The sequence below is a fragment of the Ambystoma mexicanum genome, chromosome 14 (assembly GCF_040938575.1).
Source record: "Ambystoma mexicanum isolate Mex_15411 chromosome 14, UKY_AmexF1_1, whole genome shotgun sequence".
In the NCBI taxonomy this organism is placed as follows: domain Eukaryota; kingdom Metazoa; phylum Chordata; class Amphibia; order Caudata; family Ambystomatidae; genus Ambystoma; species Ambystoma mexicanum.
In genome coordinates, this window is record NC_090940.1 from 177,976,231 (window position 1) to 177,990,618 (window position 14,388).

At 47.1% G+C, this 14,388-nt stretch overlaps 1 long non-coding RNA gene across 1 annotated transcript in view; it reads right to left on the reverse strand.

Annotated features, from left to right (window-relative positions):
- Positions 1-14,019, reverse strand: part of LOC138527584 (uncharacterized) — a 109,136-nt gene extending 95,117 nt beyond the window's left edge. Inside the window, exon 1 of the long non-coding RNA XR_011283953.1 lies at positions 13,909-14,019. This is a non-coding gene — a long non-coding RNA (uncharacterized lncRNA). The remainder of the gene's footprint in view (positions 1-13,908) is intronic.
- Between the last annotated feature and the right edge of the window lie 369 nt (positions 14,020-14,388).

A 14,388-nucleotide genomic window follows, 5' to 3' on the forward strand; every position in this document is an offset into this window, starting at 1 on the left:
TGGTTTGTAAGGTGTAAGTCTGGATTGCAGGAACTCAGCCCCAACATTGAGGGTAGCCTTAAACTTAATTCAGCTTTTCACAGGGAGCCAATGAAGATTGCGAAGAAGGTCCTGGGAGTGTGCCAGTCTGGGGGTATTCAGGGCAAGGTGGGCTGCTGAGTTTTGAATAATCTGTAAGCGTTGGAGCAGAGCTTCTGGTTGGCCAAGATAGATGCCCTTACAGTAATCAATTGATCCCATAATGGAGGATGTGACCATTTCTGATCTAGAGTCAGTCGGGAGGAAAGGAAGAACCTTTTTCAGTACTTTAAGTTTTCCAAAGCCAGTTTGACAGACTGTCGAGATTTGGGCTGCTCTGTAGCCAGAGGGCATAATCTTAATGCATGGGCTTTTGACAATGGAGGAGGTTTCGGGGCAAGGGCCCGAGAGAGGAAGGCCAGTAGTCGGAGGTCTAGGATTGTCCTGTGCAGGTAGAGCCCACCAATAAAATCTCGGTTTTATCACTGTTTAGTTTAAACCAATTTTTGGCCATCCAGACACCGACTGCCAAAAGACAGTCCTTCAGCTTCTGAGGGGGATCAGTCGAAGGGGCATTACGTCGGGAAAGAATCTGTGTGTCATTGGCATAGGAAAATAAATGTATACCATGACTGGAGACCAATTTGGCCAGAGCCAACATGTACAGATTAAACAAGATAGGGGAAAGGGCCGATCCCGGAGGAAACCCACAGTCCAAGGTGGTAGTAGGAGAAGTGAATGGGGGGAGAGAAACAGTCTTGACTCGATTGGAAAGAAAGGAAGAGAACCACTTCATAGGTGTACCAGAAATTCCACCTTCATGAAGACAGTGGTCAACGGTTTCGAAGGCAGCGGAGAGGTCAAGGAGAATACGAGTACCAACCTCTCCACCGTCCTGAAGTAAAGCAATGTCATCAAGAAGGGCCACCAAGACAGATTCAGTACCCATTCCGGGGCAAAATCCTGCCTGTAAGGGGTGGAAAAGAGGGTTGGTTTCAAGAAAGACAGAGAGTTGAGGAGTGGCGATAGATTCAAGCAGTTTTATGACAACGGTGAGAAAAGATATAGGTCGATAGATTTCCGCAGCAGCAGGATCAAGATGAGGTTTCTTCAGTAAGGGAGAAATTGCAACGTGTTTAAGCGAGTCAGGAATATATCCATTAGAAAAAGAGTATTGAAGAGCTTACGTGAATAGAGGGACAAGTTTGTGAGAAGAGTTTGAAGGATACGAAGTGGGATTGGGTCAGTGGGGGAAGCAAATTTTAGCATATGTAAAGCAGCAGAGACCATAGTATCTGTCACTGTCATGAAATTGAAAACATTGGAGGAGTGCACAACAGGGTAAGGAAGGACATCAGAGGAGTCAGCAAGAGTGGGTCTTTCAGTGCATATCTGTTCACGGATTTTACCGATTTTTTTTCTTTAAAGAAGCATGCAATGCAGTCGTAATGTGCTTGCGTATGCAGAGTAGCAGGGGGGGATGGACAGGAGTGGTCAGTTCCTTGGCCACCCGAAATAGCTCTTTAGAAGAGCAGGTAGCACTCAAGATACGGTCAGCGAAATGCTGTGCTTTGGCGTTTAATAGAACTCTGGTAGTTGTTGCATGCTTGTACATAAGCCAGTTTGGCAGAGGAGACTAGAAAGTGGTGCCATCTCCGCAGTGGGGAGATGGTTCACATCCCAACTCAACACAATGAAAAAAAACACGAAACTAGAGCAAGAACAGAGGAAAAACTACAACCAAGACAAAAGAATAATTTATCAAAAACAAATCCGAGCATACAAAAAGGAAATCCTTAAAGCAAAAAAGAAATAGTATGACAACTGGATCACAAAAGCCACCAACACTCAGAAATAACTATTCATCATCATAAACGAGGAAAGAAATCCCCCTGTATGCAAAAACACCCTTGTGCCTTCACAAAAACAACGCAATGATCTCCCAGATCGATTTAGGAATAATATCACCAGCATACATTGGATCATACAAAGTAGACCAATTGTCATGATCTCTGCTTCCAAAAGGTCAGGGTTTTCCCAACTCCCTTGGAAGCAGATCCATAACCCAGGTTCCGAGTGCCAACCAGTCCCAATTGGGACCTTTTGGACCCAGTCCTGGTGCCAGTGGCACCAGGCTCATAAATATGCCCAGTCCCAGCGCTGGAAGTGCCGGGCTCATAATGCTTGGGTGGACTTACCTGCAGCAGACCATGCTGCTTACTTGCCTGCCAGTTGAGTCTCTGATCCTCTTCTGTTTGGAACTACTTTTCCTGTTGGGTGGGGCAGGAGCCACTCCCTAGATTCAGAACACTGAAACTCTTCTGGAAAGCAGGAACTCTTTTCTTACCTAGGCGTGGCTGTGGAAGGAGACACCTAAGCACTACAGGGGGCTATTTAAACCACATCCGATGGATGAATCTTGCTTTGCGTTATTCTGCATCCTCAGCAGCAGAACGCTCATCGTGTCTTCTGCATCTGATCCTGGGCCTAAGGAGAAAGGCTTACCATTCTGAATCCAGTCTTCAGCAACACCTATAAAGACAAGAAAGAACAGGTTAGCATTACGGTCTTCAGTGACAGCTCTTCACTTACCTGGTCCATCGGCTGTCACCAACGCCTCGCGCTGCATTCCGGCATCTGAAAGACAAAGGCTTACCTACTCTTCGTGCGCTCCGGAGTTCTTCACACTGCATTCCGGCATCTGAAAGACAAAAGCTTACCAACTCTTCGCACGCTCCGGAGGCCTTCGGCGCTGCATCCCGCATCTGAAAGACAAAACAAGGTGCGTTTAAAGACATTGGGGAACTTTAATACTCACGTGCCATTACTCCTTTCCACATCTAACCCAGTGGGTATTCAGGCACCCTGCAGCCGCCCCGAACTTGTACCTGCAAAATAAAAAGACAGTTAGAGCGCATCGTGAAGCAGGCAACAAGCGCTTACTTACGTGCTTCCAGGCGCTTCTATTCATCACACGGGCTCCATCTTCAACTCACTTCAGCCCGCCATCCGCCATCGCCGGAACCCTGCAAAACAAGAGACATCATTACTAAAGACTTTAAAGACATTAGAATTACTCGAAACTTACCATTCGTGCAGTAAACGACGGACAGCAGTCCTCTGAAGTCAAGAGGCCTGCTCCCCTTATCCAGTGAAGAAACTGGTTACAGCACCCTGCCTCGAGGCAGATGGAGAGCACGGCGTTCACTTACCTAAGACATCTTACCCTTCGAGCCAGACATACAGTGCACAGAGGTCCAGCCCAAAGAGCCAGCCGTGTGTTTCACATCACCTTTGAAGATACGGTATACGCCCAGTCAAGACCGGCGCCTCTACGGGAATCAGGTGAGCGTTACACCAATCGACCAGACCATGCACCCTTCCCTACCTATCCCGGGACCACAGAACAGGCTGAACAGCCTTGCCCAAATGTTAAGAGAAAAACTCCTCAAACTGGTGAAAAAAAAGCAACAAGGCAGGATCCCCAATAGACCCCTGCTCACCAGACATCTATAAATCAAGCCATACACAGATTACACCTTCGGAATACTACCTAAACCTCATCAACCTATCACTCTCAATGGGGAGAGTACCGTAGGCATTCAAATCTGCCTACATCAAACCACTCCTCAAAGACACAACAGGCGATGTAAAAGACCTCTCAAACTACAGACCGATCTCAAACATTCCCTATCCAGCAAAACTACTAGATACCTATGTCTACGAACAAACAGTGGAATACGTAGAAAATAACCAACTACTGGACCAGGAACAAGTTGGCTTCAGACCCATGAGAGGGACTGAGACGGCACTTCTCTCTATATGGGATGACTTAAAAACCAGTGCAGACTCCAACACGAATTTGGCACTGATACTACTCGACCTCTCTGCAGCATTTGACAGTCAACCACAAAATCCTCAACATAGTAGAAGAAAGAGGGGTAACCGACATAGCGCTGCTCTGGGTTACATTTTTCTTGTCTGGAACAATAGAAACACAAGGATCCTTGTTATCCCCACTCCTCTTCAACATCTATATGATGTCACTAATCAACCACATCAAAAGACACAGCTTCATCTGCTAGAGCTACGCAGATGATACCCAAATCATCTACAAAACCGTCAACGAAAAAAAGAGGAACACACAATTCTAATAGACTGTCTGAAAGAACTCTACCAATGGATGAACACTAACAACCTCAAACTCAACCTGGACAAGATAGAAATCCTGATTATATCCAACCAGCAAGGGAGCAACTAGTACATCCCATGGCCCACAGAACTGGGAATAGCACCAACACCATCTGAAGTTGTCAAAATACCTTGGAATCCTAATGGACAACAAGCTAACCCTAGAACCACAAGTAAACGTGATAATTAAGAAATGCTTCTTCCATCTACACATGATCAAAATGATTTTACCATGCCTCACGCACAAAACACTGACCATTCTCTCCCTCTTCAAGTCCAGGATAGACTATGCCAACTGCTTGCTTATACCTCAGAATGCCAGACTATTTACTGAAGAAACTGCAACATATACAGAACGCAGCTGCCAAACCTTTCCTCAAACTCTCACAAAAGGACCACATTTCTCCAGCGCTAAGGCTGCTACATTGGCTCCCAGTCAAAAAATGAATCACCTTCAGAACTATGTGCATAACACACATAGCAATCCACGGCCTGGGAGCGGAATTCATACCAAAGAAAATCACCATCTACCAGCCGACTAGAACACTCAGATTCAGCAACGAACATCCGCCTAGAACCTAAACCGTGCATGAGAACAAAACTGGGTGGATCATCTTTTCTCCATTTTAGCCGTAAAACTTTGAAACTCCCTCCCCAGAGAAATACAAACTATGAAGGACCACCTAAAATTCAGAAAACCTCTGAAAACCTGGCTTTTCAACTCTGAATGGGACTAAAACGAGTGAACAACACTCACTCACAATGAAATAAACCCACACCAGAGAAGGACTGAGGAGTAAGCCGGACCGAGTGGAGTGCACGGAAGAAGAGAGTAGTCGGAATGGGAAGTAGACTTAGGTGGCCCCTTCCTATAGTTTAAATATAAATGGTTTTATTGTATTCATACATGTGGCATAGCAGTGTGACACAGTCAATGCTTCAATAATTGCCAAGTTCAAGATCAGTTACACACATTATGAAGTATCAATGTATGACCCTTCTTCAACTATTCCAAATAAACAGTTAACTTTCAGGTGTCCTAAGGTTTTCAGCACTATCAACGATGGGCGGGGGGAGTGGTGGGGAAAGGGGCCATGAAGGGGGGGGGGCACGGGAAGAGCACACCTGCATGCCAGGCTTTTAGCTAGAAGTCAGTTCAATTTTCAGGTTGCCCCAGATGTCCAGGGGAAGGGGGGCAGGCGGCCATGGAGTATATTAACCATGTGTATAACTGAGGGGGTTTACAGCTACTAAAAGATGTTCATAAAAACGGTTGTTCACAGGGGTTTGTCATCCGATGGATGAGACAGTGCTCGGAGAAGGGCCTTCCTTGCCTCTGTGTTGTCTGTTGGTTCTCCCAGTCTTATTTTGAATGCCCTTTGCCAGGCAGTGGTCTCTGCTGCACTCCATCTCAGAAAGTCTTTGTACCACAGGGAGACTTGTGGTCCCCCTTTTTGCTTCCAAGCCAAGGCTATGCACCCTTTAGCAAGAATATATACTAAATCCATTAGTTTCAACACATGTTTCTGTTTCTCTGGCCTATGATAAATTCCTAGCAGGCATTCCGCCGGGTCGCATCTATAATGTACAATTCCAGCCTTCTCACATGCCAGCTGTATCTGCTGCCAGAACGTTTTCACCTGTGCGCAGTGCCAAATGATATGGATAATATCTGCAGGGTCAACATGGCACCACGGACAAGTAGTGAATTCATCAGGATTAAATCTGGCTATTCGTCCAGGCGTCATGTATGTTCTCCCCCTGCACTTTCCCTTCCCCCATCCCATGAACTTCTGCGATCTGAATGACACCAGGCCTAGTAGGATCGTTGTCTGTCCTCCCTTTGTTCCCCCTTCCTTGCCTCATTGCGCCTTGAAACACTTGTGTATAGGCGCGTTATAAATGCCATATCATATCCTATCATATAATATGGAGCACGTTCAGTTGCAATAAATTAAATCTCATATTGCGGGAGACCTTTTTAATGAAAACCAGAACCATGTCCCACTTAGCATCACTCAGTTCAATTCCCAAATCATTCGCCCTATGTAGTTTCAGTCGCTCATTCCACACACTAGTTGTTCCCAACAGGCATTTATATAGTCGGGACACCGGACGCCAGCCATCCTCTAAGTCATACATTAACGTTAATAGCACATTAGGTTCCGGCTCCTCCGGCCAGCCTTCCGATTTCTTTTTCGCCAAGGACACTAGTCTCCGATAATGTAGGAACTGGCCTCTGGGCAAGCCCAATGATTGCATTAACTCCTCCAGGTCACTGAACCTATCATCTCTGTATATATATCCCCATGTGGCAAGCCCAACCGCCTCCCAGATCCTTGTTACTGCTATCTCATTCCCAACCGAGCATGTGTTTGCTGCCAACGGCACATGTGGGGAGTAGGGGTTGTGGAGTATTTTTTGTGTTCTCACCCAAATCTTTCTTCCTATTGTAATCAGCAGGGACATATGATTTATGCAGCATTCCGCTACCCATAAAGCTTCCTTGGGTACTGCTGGAGGCAGCATGTCTTTGAGTAGCTTAGTCTCTGTGTTGAGTTCATCTGATAGCCCACACGCCACATACTGTAATTGTGCCGCTAGATAATGAAGTTCAAGACGCGGGAGTTGCACACCCCCATCTTCATATGCCAATCTCAATGTATCCAGGGCGATTCTATGGGGCTTTGTTCCCATAGGAACTCTCTTATCAGGGTATCCGATTGGGGAAAAAATGGCTCTGTGATGAAGTGATGCACATTGGCAAAACAATAAAGAAAACGTGGTAGCGTTATCATCTTCACCACGGACACTCTACCCAGTAGAGATAGCAGGAGTTTACCCCAGAATGACACGGATCTCTGCACCCCTTCCAATGCCTTCACTATATTTTTAATATGCATATGCTCAGGTGCATGTGCTGTATGAATCCCCAGGTATTTAAACAAAATAGTCTCCCAGCATATCCCCAGATCGGTCAAGTCTCTTACATCATATTGCTGTGGCCCCGCCAATGGAAAAAGGCAAGATTTCTGCCTGCTAAACGTGGTCACGGATAATCTATCTAGGATGATGGGCTAATCATGGTCTGACTCGCATAAATATAAAAGGATGTTGTCTGCATACAAGGAGATCAAGTGTGTAGTCCCACCCATTGTATTCCCAGCCTCAGGAAATTCCTGGCAGAGGAAAGCCTCTACCTGTTCCAGCACCAATATATAAAGCATGGGCGATAGAGGGCAACCTTGTTGCGCACCCCTTTGTATATCCCATGCGTCCGATATATGTCTCCCAGTTCTAACCCTAGCCATTGGTCATGTATACAGCAACCTGACCCCACGTATGAAGCCTTCCCCTCTGCAACACCTCCCACATCCACTCCCAAAAACGTCTTTATGGCATCAAGGGATGCACCACATATGCGCTGTCTGAAAGATTAATGAGACCTACCACATGTTGTAGGCGGTGAAAGTTCATGGATGTGCTCCTCCCAGGGATAAATACCGTCTGGACTTCATGCACTAATATAACAACCACTTTTTGGAGTGTCGTCGCTAATACTGCAATCAATATCTTTACATCTTGGTTCAACATGGCAAGGGGTCGATGCGAGTCACACCCGTCTGGAGGTTTCCCAGGCTTAGGTATTGGGAGTATACACATCTCATGCATGCTAGTGGGGAGTAAGCCGCGGTTGTATGCCGCGCCATATACAGGTAATAGAGTGGGGGCTAGAGTGGAGGCATACTTTTTGTAGAACTGTGCAGGGAGTCCATCACTGCCAGGGGTCTTCCCATTAGACAAGGATGAGGTCGCACCCCTCAGCTCCTCTTCAGTTCGAGGGAGTTCCAGAGAGGTCTCCAGAGAGGTCTCTTGTTCAGCAGTCAACATGGGCAGTTGAATCTGGGAGAAAGCAGAGTTCAGGTACTCAGGGGCCACCTGCACTTCATGTTTATATAATGTGCTGTAAAACGTGTGAAAAGTGTCATTAATCTCAGCCTGTGATTGCCATGATTCCCCACATTCATCTTGAATCAATGTAATAGACCGCCGGGGTCGTTCTGCTCTACGTAGTCATGTCAGTCATTTCCCAGACTTGTCACCCTCGTTGTACATACGCTTTGTAAAAGTTGGGTACTCAAAATCTCGAAGTTTCTCCTATGCTCTGTGCACTGGGTTTAGAGTAAAAAGAGTTCTGCTTCGACAAGTGTCCATGTCTACCCTCGACTCAATGACTCAGATCTTGTCTTCCAAAGTCACCAGGCTGTTTCTCAGTGTTTTTCTCATGCCTCCAGCCTTAGCTATGACTTCCCCTCTGATCACCACCACCACCACCGATTCCCTGGCTATGAACGCTTCTGACATTATTCTCCAGAAAAACAGTTAGGGCTTCCCCCAGTTGACCTCTAAATATCTCATCATGTAGCATTCCTGTTGGCATGCGCCATTTCGGGACATGTGGTCTTGGCCCCTGAATGTCCCAACACACCAGAAGCGGGGAGTGCACTGGAACGGTGTGCCCTAGGTACCCAGCCCTTGACAAATGTGCAAGGTGTATAAAGAGGTAGTCAATCCTGTTGTATAGATTATGGGTGGCTGAGTAGAATGAGTATTCCCGTCTGTCCATGTTTTGCCCCCTCCAAACATCAATCAATGGCAATTCTGTCGTTATACCATTAAGGGCTGCAGAAGCCTGCAGTGATCCGGCACACCTTGAGTCTGACCTGTCCAGTGTTAGGTTCATATAGCAATTAAATTCCCCTCCCCAGAGAAACAGGGAGTTTCTTCTATGGGCTAATTTACCACTCAGGGAGCAGGGAAAGGCAGGGATAGCGTGATTAGGGCAGTAGGTGTTCACTATGCCTATTTCATGAGAGTTCAAATAGCCATGCACAATTACATATCTAGCTTCCCTGTCAGTTTCCACCTTGAGGAGCCGGAAAGGGACCTCTGGGTCTATCCATACCAGAACGCCTCTAGTGAACTTGGAGTAGGCAGAGCCATATCCCATGCCCCCCATCTAGCCAACATTGATTCCTGTTCAGCAGGTAGTATATACGTTTCTTGCAGTAATGCAGTACAAACATGCTTTCTATGCAGGAATGATTTCACTCGGTTCCTGCGTAAGTATGAGCCCATTCCCCTAGTGTTCCATGTTAATATTCTAAGTTGCTCCATTCCAGTGGTGCCTCATCCTCCCCGACTTCAGCTTCAAGCAGCTCATTACGGCAATTGATCTCGCTGCTCCATAAAGCAATCATCCCTCCAGGCATGAACCCTTGCTGCCCCTAGCCCCCATCACCCCACTCCACCAACGGTACGACGTCCTTTCATTGCGGGATGTTTTTTTCACTGGGTTTTTTACCGCAGATATTTTGCCTAAAAAACTGATTGAATTTTTTTGGGGGGTTAGGAAAATATATAAATTGGGTATAGGTGTACGGGAATATAAAAAAAATTAAAGGGGATGGGGGTTTTGGGTGGGGGTAACCCCTGAAAATAAAAAAATAAAAAATCTGAGTTTTTTCGTAAAAAAATATGTGGTAAAAAACCTGTGAAAAAACATCCCACAATGAAATGACATGGAACCCCACCAACATGTCCCCTAACATACCATATCAAAGGCAACTCCCCCTTCAAGGCTCTCCCCCATTTCCCATGTATTTTTAACATTTTGGATACCATAACCTCATCGGACCCCCCACACCCAAACAAGCTGCAATAAAAGTATAGCATCTCTATGAACACGACACCTCTCTTCAGTGATCAGAGTCTCGGATATAAGCCTTAACCAACCAAACAAAGAACAAAGGACCTACAAGGTCACCAGTTCACCCTCAACAATAGGGCCATAGCTCCACCCAACAGCCTTAAACTGCTCAGGCTCACCCACACCCGCAATGCCTCTTCGTGCCATCGGGGTGTCAGGCTAACTACCCACCACAGGTCGGTACCTACTGCGCCAAGTGTAATGGGGATGTCAGAGATACCACACAGTGGGCAGCTGTGTTGTCTTCCCCTCTATCGTGTAACTTCATGTGTTACTGTGCACACAGAGCTTGTGCGGAAATTCAAAGTTTGTCCCCAGCTGCGAACCAGCATCTTCTCCAGGCAGGCGGGTGGCTCGGGCAGTATAGTCCCCGCCGCCTCACCGCCCCATCCACCAGCAGTCGCTGGGTCCCCCCCCATTGCCAATCTTGTCAATCCTGTCCCCGCAGTTGTTATGTGGGGCAGAGCCAGTCAGGATCACCTTTCCAGGTCCCTGGCTAATCTTTCACCACACGAGCCAGCGTGGCAGCCATATCGATACCCGCAAGAGTGCTGGGGAAACCTTGGTCGTTCTCTTCCCTATGCGCAGCGATCCACATCAGACTAACGTTGCTGGGGTGGCTGCAGGGGATAGTTAGTGGGTAGCCAGGAATTCGGGTCAAATATAGTAATAGAGCACCGCAGGAAGGATCAGTGAAAGGATCAAAGGATCGAAGGGAGAGCTCACGCCAGGCACAGCCTCACTGCATGGACTCTGGCCACGCCCTGCGTGTCCCCTTCCGATAGAGGGTCAAACTGGAAACAGGAGAAAGAGATGGGACCGATTTAAATGAACCACTGATAGAGAGCCTTAGATTAAAAAGCGGGGGAGCGAGAGGCCCACTGATCTCGGAACTGATGGACACGAGGGCACAGGGATAACATCCCAACCTCGAGAAACATGTGCTGGTGGTAATTGAGGCACACCAAAATTATACTAGAGGGGAAGATAGCCCATTGAACACACACTCTTATGCACACAACATAGGAGGGGTAAGTGTAGCACACCAGAATATATCACTGGGTAAAGGATATGGGCCACAGTCAATCAAAACAGACGGTGTAGGATTGGGTACTGCCACAAATCAACCCTACTAAAAAACCTCATCCTTCTGCATACATCTCTAAACACAACTATACCTCTACAGCACAACAAACCACAAGCACTTCACTACACCACAATGAAACAAACCACACATAGCCTTGCACAACAGCACATGACGGCTACCAACCGAAAAACACACCTACGCTCAGATAACAGTGTCAACCAAACTGAAGCTGCCAATAGCACATCACAGCTTGCTTGCTCTTTTCTCCTGCTCAGTCCTGCTAACTTACCCCCTTCCCTCTTGCTTTATAGATCCACCACAGCACCAAGGAACCATGCAAGGGGCGACAGTGCACGTAATAACAACTTTTAACATAACATAAAATCTGTACCTATCCTGTTGGACCTCTATTCCACTTTCAGCACTGTCAACCACTACTCTCTCCTCACTCTCCAAGACCTTTGGTTTCACAAATCTGCTTTAGCCCGGTTTGCCACCAACCTGGAAGGTCACTCCTTTAAAATATCCTGGAATTTGGGTGGCTATCTGCTGTCTCATGCTGAAATCTTCCAAATAATAGAAGTCATCTCACTCCCGACTTCCTACGCCATCTACTCTCCCCTCTCCAATCTCCTTTGCACCTGACCACCTTCCTACCTCTCCCAAGGTTCACGACCTTGGGGTACTTTTTGAAAGCGACCACCAACTGCAACAATTCCTTACTATCATCACCTCTGTTGCTCATACTAACATATCTACTAGCAACATTTAAAAAAACCATACATTTCTTACTCTTTGCTGTTCGAAATCTCAAATCTCCACTCTCATGCTCAGCAAACTCAATTACTGCTTGTGCCTACTCATTGCTGTTCCCTCTACTCCTTCCTCTGTCTAGACAAAGGGCGTCATGACAAGATTGCTGGTAAGAATCCGTAGTTTCCGCGATGCTGATCCCACCATTTCCGGCAACCCGTGCTTCCGTAAACAAAGGAACATTACGGGTTGCCGGGCGCGTGCATTCCGGCATGCCGGAAACGGTGGCACCGACATCACGGAAACACTGTGTAAAGTGGCCAAAACTGCCAAGACTGTTGCCCTTGGTACCAGTGGCCCCGGATTTCACATAGCGATGCCAGACCCAGCAGCACCGGAAACAGCGTCACCGCAAATACTGTGACCGGAAGCAAAGTGATCGCCAGAAGTGCAAACAGGCCGGCCGCCATTATAAAAACACAATCCATTGCAATCTGCAACTCCCAGGTGACATCCACCCTTCTTGACACCAAAAACACTTCAAGGACCATGACATCTCGTGTCCGTGGGACCGGGCAGCGCAAGCCACGCTTCTCTGAGGAAGAGCTATACATGCTCGTAGGCACCATTGTCCTGCATGCAGGGGACTTGCTCCCCAATGACCAAAGCAGCCAAACCCAGCTACGCAAAAAAACAATATGGGAAGAAGTGGCACAAAAGGTGTCAGCAGTGGGGACAATAGCACATGCGGTCCGAGATTGCCACAAGCGCTGGGATGACCTCTGCCACCGGAGACAGAGTTGGGCACAGGTGGTGGTCCCTCCTCGCCAATATGTCTCATTGCCTGGGAGGTGAAGTGCAGCAGTGTGCTGCAAATGGGGTCGATTGAAGGGGTTGGCACTGCGGAGGTTGGAGCCAGGACACTCAAAGAGGCCAGTGAGTACACATAACCCCAATTTAATGAACATCAGCCCTAGCCACCCTGCTCCCACCACTGCATCAACACCCAGGTCGCAGTCATTGACATACAGCCTGGCCCTCTAACAATGACCCATGCCAGAAATGCATGTTGAACACTGCACCAGCACCCTTTACTGCCAAGTGTACAAGCATCCGCCCCCACACAGACACGCATCACCCTGCCACTGCATACTGCATGTGTGCTTGCTGTGCTGCCAATGCCACCAGAACCCGGCAATGCTGACCCTCAGCTCCACCCATAAGTGACCACCCACCCACTTTTAAGGATTTCAATCAAGTGACACACACCTTGGTGTCAGCCTAGGATGTAGCGCTCAATTGATATGCCTTTCTCTTTATTTTATGCAAATTCAATTTGAGATGGTACACAACTCGTATCACACCCCCTTTTTCAAATACCCTGGGTCACAATGGACCATGAACCAGGCCAGTTGGTGAAAATACAATATTTATTTATTTTTTAAATTCTAAGGAAATCATGAAATTTTTAATTTGGGGCAGCAATCACCAATGGGGTGATAATCACAATGAAAATGGAATCAAGACACTTGGTTACCCTTCTCCTAGAATATATACACATAACAATTGAATAAGAGCACTTTTTGATTTAGGAAAGATAGCACCCAAGTTAAGATTTCCCCCTGCAATGTTCCCTCATCCCACGAATAATCGAATTCTAAATGGATTGAAAGAAGCAGCAGGTAATCAGGAATTACAGGCAGAAGACAGAACAAAAATCCGACCTTCCCTCACAGAATAAGAGGCAAAAACGGACTTTAAACCCTTAGCAAAGGCCTAAAATAACACTTGAATTTTACAAATAATTAATTAATGTGTGGTTAAATTATAATATACATATGTTTTATCACAATAGCATGTATGCTATATTACTGGCAATCACAAGGCAATGGATCAGCAAAAGGCAGGTTCTCAAAGCAGGGCCACCAACAGATGGACTAATAGTTGGTTTAAATATGAGGCAGGCAACAGCGTCTGCTGGTGTGGCAGCTTAGCATGTGTCAGGAAGAAGTCCGTAGACGCGTGTTGGCTAAAATAGGCTTCAGCACGTAATGGGCTGCAAAGGCCAAGATGGTCCGTGGGCACTTACTTGCAAGGGAGAATGGACCCATGAAGATACGCGTACTGCCGTTCGCCGTGGATGCAGTGTAACTGATGCGGCCCATCGCCATTCAAGATGTGTTGCCAGCTGTAACACCTCGACCGGAAGTCAGGCAGAACGCCTGGACCGGAAGTCAGGCAGTACTCCCAGGCAGGAGCGGCTGGTCCCAGCGAGGTCAGGCAGTTGTAGAGGAATCTGCCTAATGATGCAGTAGAAGACGCGCAGACCCCAGATAGAGGAAAATCCTTTTCATCACTGTTAGACAAGAGTGGGGTTAGTAAAACAATGTGGAACGAAAGCACATTGAATTCACGTGTAATACCCAAGGTACATAAGTCACTACGGGCACTGCCTATGACTATTCATGGGGATGTCCTGCAGGGTGTGCAGTCAATGTGGGACTGTCCACACACACAAGGCTGTGGTAGGACCATGAAGTGCTGTCTAGGTGCAGTGACCAATTAGAGG